Source organism: Theropithecus gelada, chromosome 1 (assembly GCF_003255815.1).
Source record: "Theropithecus gelada isolate Dixy chromosome 1, Tgel_1.0, whole genome shotgun sequence".
NCBI classification, from domain to species: domain Eukaryota; kingdom Metazoa; phylum Chordata; class Mammalia; order Primates; family Cercopithecidae; genus Theropithecus; species Theropithecus gelada.
Genome location: NC_037668.1, coordinates 29905760 through 29911160, shown reverse-complemented (window position 1 = coordinate 29911160; position 5401 = coordinate 29905760). Strand labels below are relative to the sequence as shown.

General features: G+C 58.3%; 1 long non-coding RNA gene across 1 annotated transcript; it reads right to left on the bottom strand.

Annotated features, from left to right (window-relative positions):
• Positions 1 to 1771: 1771 nt before the first annotated feature.
• Positions 1772 to 5066, bottom strand: LOC112625553. Its single transcript, XR_003119648.1, has 2 exons — positions 5027 to 5066; positions 1772 to 4578 (listed from the first exon to the last, which is right to left on the bottom strand). It is a non-coding gene; the product is annotated as an uncharacterized LOC112625553 (long non-coding RNA).
• Positions 5067 to 5401: the final 335 nt, after the last annotated feature.

Sequence of the window (5401 nt, the reverse complement as noted above, 5' to 3'; positions counted from 1 at the left end):
CCTCCGGGTGTGGCAGGGCCCCTCTGGGTGGGACTCGGCACCTGTACCTGGGAGCCCAGGTGAGGGAGTGGGGGCAGGAACAGCGCTCACGCTGTCTCCCTGTGTCCAGGTGGGCAGGTGTAGGGCACCTCCCGCCCTCTCCCGCCCTCACACGCCTGCTGCAGGGGTTCCCTGTCCCACCCCAAAAGGGAGAAGCCGAGGCTGAGGCAAGGTTGGAAAATTGGGGTGGGGACTCTGGAATCCAGACATCCCGACAGAGGATGCAGGACGAGTCGGGGCGTGAGTGCAGGGTAAACTCATGGGCCCGAACTCTCTGATGTGCCTCCTGGGCTCAACTTCCCCTTTCTGGAGGGCTGGGGTCCCAGAACCTTGCCTTGAATTCGTGAGGATGGTGGGACCTGGAGGGTAGGTGGCGCAGAGGGCGTGAGGCCTCACCCCAGGACACTGTGCCCATTTCTGGCTGTGCAGCCTTGGGAAGCCTTCTGACTTCTCTGAACCTCAACCTGTAAAATGGCAATGAGAATGAAACAAGATGAAATTAACATGCACTGAGCATGTGAGGTGGGGCAGAGACAGCCGCCCCGCCACTGGTGAGGTCCTCACGGCATCTGGTCCTGGAGCCCACAAAGCCCCTTGCAGAGACTGCTCTACCCACGTGCAAGTGTTTCACCTTCTTCCCACGGGTGACCCCAGCTCGGCTGCATGTGTTTTTGCTCAGAACGTCCCCACCTGTGTCCCACCTGCCCTCTGGCTTCGGGAGCACTAGGCGCAGTGGTGGCAGGTGCCTTGGTGGCAGGTGCCTCGGTGCCCTGCGGACTTGCCGGTCGTCTGTCACTTCCGAGTCGGCTCCATTGTTTGGTCCTCCTTCTATCCTGGGTTGCATTTTCCTGCTTCCCTGCATGCCTGGTGATTTTTGAATGGGTGATTTTGAACAGGGATTGTGAATTTTGTTGGGTGCTGACTATTTTTGGAAATACTCACTTTGCTCAGGACTCCAGGAAGTTACTTGGAAGCTGTTTGGTCCTTTGGGGTCTTGCTTTTTTATTTTTATTTTTATTTTTTTTTTGAGACGGAGTCTCGCTGTGTCTCCCAGGCTGGAGTGCAGTGGCCGGATCTCAGCTCACTGAAAGCTCCGCCTCCCGGGTTCACGCCATTCTCCCGCCTCAGCCTCCCAAGTAGCTGAGACTACAGGCGCCCGCCACCACGCCCGGCTAGTTTTTTGTATTTTTAGTAGAGACGGGGTTTCACCATGTTAGCTAGGATAGTCTCGATCTCCTGACCTCGTGATCCACCCGCCTCGGCCTCCCAAAGTGCTGGGATTACAGGTTTGAGCCACCGCGCCCGGCCTGGGGTCTTGCTTTTAAGCCCTGCTAGGAGGACCAAGGCAGCATTTAGTCTGGGGCTGACTGTGCCCTCCTTTACCAGGGCACGGCCCTGCTTGCTGCTCTGCCCAGGGGCTGAGGTGCCCCAGCCAGGCTGGTGGACCACGGACCTTCCACGGTCCTGGTGGGCTCCGGCCATGGTTCCCTCTGGTGATCTCGGGTGGTTCTTTCTTCGCCTTTTGTTGTTTCTTTTTTTCTTGTTCTTTCTTCTTTTTTTTTTTTTGAGGCAGAGTTTTGCTCTTGTTGCCCAGGCTGCGGTGCAATGGCGCGATCTTGGCTCACCATAACCTCTGCTTCCCGGGTTCAAGTGATTCTCCTGCCTCAGCCTCCCGAGTAGCGGGAATTACAGGCATGCACCACCACGCCGGGCTAATTTTGTATTTTTTTTAGTAGAGATGGGGTTTCTCCATGTTGGTCAGGCTGGTCTTGAACTCCCGACCTCAGGTGATTCTCCCGCCTCGGCCTCCCACAGTGTTGGGATTACAGGCGTGAGCCACTGCACCCGGCCCTCTAGTTTCCTTTCATGTGAAAATGCTCACTGGGGCTCACTCTCACCTACTCTTGTCTCACACCTCAGCCTCCCCAGACTCCCAGCTTGGTCTCCTCCCCTGAAGGAGACCCCTGAACACACCTGGGTCCCCATGCCTGCACCATAGCCCGGACACTCGGGGCAGTGAGCGGGGTGGTGAGCGGGGCATTCGCAGGGCTCTGCCTCCATTGTTCCCCAGCCTTGCTCACCTGGTGACCCTGGTAGGGGGGTCTGGCTGCTCCCTCCTGCCTGGACGTCTGTCCCCACTGGTGTGCTCACGACAGTGCCCTGCGGGGCTCTCACAGGTGTTTTCTAAGGGGCTTGGGTGGGGCCTGGGCAACCTGCTGGACAACAGATCCCCTCAACCCATCCCCTGCCAACCTAGCTCAGCCCTGAGCTCCTGGCAAGGGATGAGACAGCCTGAACTTCAGCCCGGGGGGGTGCGGGGGCTGCCATCGGAGGCCTGCTGCTCCCTGTGCACCGAAGGTGGGTCACCTGTTTCTTCCTCCAGGACCTCAGGCTTCCCATTACCCAGGGTGGTGGCCCCACTGCGGGGGCCAGGACAGGGGTGGAGGGTGGACGGCACTCCCACTGTGAATGCCCTGGATGGGTCCTTTCCTCTCCGAAGGCTTCTTCACCAGGGCCCAGGTGACAGGAGGCTGTCATTGTGAAGGAAATTTAATCTTGGAAAACCCTCAGGAGAGCAGTGAAGCCTCAGGATGCTGGATTTGTTACCCGGAAGTGCACTCTGGGCTGGGGGCAGCAGCCACGGTCATAACACGTGTGCCACACCAGGAGACCCGTCTGGCAATGTGTGGCAGGCTGGCAGCACCTGGCTTTGGCTTGCTTGGAATGGACGTTGGAGCAAGTGGCCCAGTCTCAGCCTGACACTGCCCGGCACTGCCACTGTCAGGGTTGGGGGTGGTCTCCAGGGCAGGCTCAGGGTGGGGGTGGTCTCCAGCGCCTTCGGGTTGAAGGAGCATATGGTACATGGTCTCAAGCAGGCCCCAGGATCCCTGACCCACAGGCAGGCCCAGGCCTTGGCTCACAGCCCGCAGCTGAGCAGGCAGAGGAGATCAGGATGGGGTGGACCAGAGCAGGCAGGGGGCCCTGGACAGAAGGAGATAGAAGGGGGCATGAGGGGCCATCTCCTTGGGTTTGGGTCTTAAACAGGGGGTGGTTTTCTCTGTTTGAGGGGCAGCCTGTACCCAGAGGCTCCAATGGGCATGTTTTGAGGGGGCAGGTGAATCTCTTCACCAGAGGCTCCCCAGGGACAGGGCCCATTCCAAAGGCCACCTCTCTCAGTGCAGCCAGCAGCAGGGCAGAGCTCTGGGGACCCCAAGCTGGAGGCCCACACGGGCGGGAGACACTGCCTCCGGCCACCCCTGGGGAGCCAGAGTGTAGAGTCACTCACAGCGTGGCTCCCTCCCTGCCAGGCACAGTCCACAGAGGCAGCTGCTTTGGGAAGTTTGGTGCCAGACACCGCCAAGCCTCTGCCTGGGGCATCTCCTCCTGCACCCTTCGCTGTCTGAAAGGGCAGCTCTCCTGAGCCAGGCCTGCGCCATCTCCTTTAGGCTCCTGCAGTTCCTCCGTCGCCTCCACACTGCCCCAAGCAGGGGTGTTGGATCTGTCATTTCCTGACATTAACCATTAAGCTGGGTCTCCACTGTCTGCAGGATGAACACACATTTCATTATTTCTCTGATTCCTTCAACCGTCACTGAGCCTATCTCTGTGCCAGGCGCAGAGCTGCAGACCCAGGAAGACAGTGGTGAGCAGTTCACACAGCCCTTCTTCCTGGTGTGGAGTGCAGAAAAGGCAGCTTGCACCTGGGGTGTGCAGACCCACCTTCTGCCAAAGCCTCCTGAGCCGCGCAGTTCAGGAAGGGGCGACCGCCCTCACCCCAGAGCAGCCTTTGCACTTTGGCCTTCCTTCACGTAGACACAGTCCCCTCTGTCTAATTCTTTTCATCCTTGGTGCCAATTTCAAATGCCACTTCCTCCATGAAGCCTCCCTGGATCCCTCCAGTCAGAATGAGTCCATTGTCCTTGAGCTTTTGAACCCACATCCTGGCATTTCCAGAACTGGGCGTGCTGGCTGACACAGGAACCCTGTCTTCATAACTGGACTGTAGGTCCCACAGGGGTCTCGTCTCTGCTCCAGGGGCCAGCCGGCACTCAGGAGGTCTTGGAAAAAGTGTCTCAATGGCTCAGCACTTTACAGTCAACATCTCAGATGACCCTGCAGCCACTGTGAGGTGGGTGCTGGTTCCACCTCCTGCACAGGTGCCAGCTGGCAGGTGGTGGAGGAGGTTTGAGGCCTGATCCTCTGGACCTCTGTGGTTTAATCAAAGGAGCCCACAGCTGCTCTGGGCCACGGCTCCTCCAGAGCTCATCACTGTGACTATTCATTAGCCCCTTAGTTATCAGCTAGGACTTCGCAGAGATTCCCGGGCTGCAAGTGAAAGCAAGCAGGGGATCCAGGAGCACCTGGAGGAGGCGCTGGGTGCTGTCCAGCTGCCTGGGCCTGAGCTGAGAGCTGCTGATCTCTGGACATCTTAAGGTCCAGGGCTGCCAAAGGCTGCTTTGTCCTGCGGACGCACGGCCATGGGTATACTACGTGTTCGGTCATTGACAATGTAAAGCTCCTTATTCTCGGTTTCATCCTCTGGAAAAATGGGGATAAAATACTTGGCTTGTACAATTGATACATTCTAGATGTTGACCAGCAGATAGTGGTTGCCCAATAAATTGCAAACACGATTGTTTTTGATGATTTTTATTACTGAAAATCTACACACTATACAAATCCAGCATTTAATCTAGAGAGTCTGCTCCACATGTGCCCCCAGGAGCTGCCTGCTTCCCTCCCTCTGCACCAGGCTGAGCTCCCAGATACCCCATCTTCCCTGCACCCCTCTGTGGCTCCCCCGCTCTTCTCATTCCTCCTGGCGACACACCTTCTCCACTCTGCCACCTGCCTAGCGCCCACCTGGGCCACCACATCCGGACCCCACATCCCAGATGGCCTCCCTCAGCCCCCAGGCCCCCTGAGCACAAGCACACAGAATCGTGCACACGCGTGCTTTTACCAAGGGCACGCATCAGACACATACAAATCCACTGACTTGCCCTTACCAGGCTGTGCGTGAGCACAAAGGCACAGCTCACCAGGTTTCTCTGGCCCAGGCCTGGGAACCCTGAGCGGGGAGCCCCACCCCACGCCGCGTGCTGGCTCTAGACTGGTGCCATTTATCACCGGCCTAGGATGAGTAATTTCATCGTGAACACAGTTCAGGGTGATAGATGAGCGAGTGGGGGCAGGTGATCGCCGTGCTGTCTGCCCACCCCAGAGGGAGGCTGGAAGGAGACTCCTGCCTGTTTCTAACAGGATGGTGGCCCAGGAGGGGCATGTGGAGGGAGGAGCCCCTGTCAGGGAGGCTGGCACAGCCAGAGTGGGGCAGGGAGGCAGAGGTCGCAGGCCTGGTCTC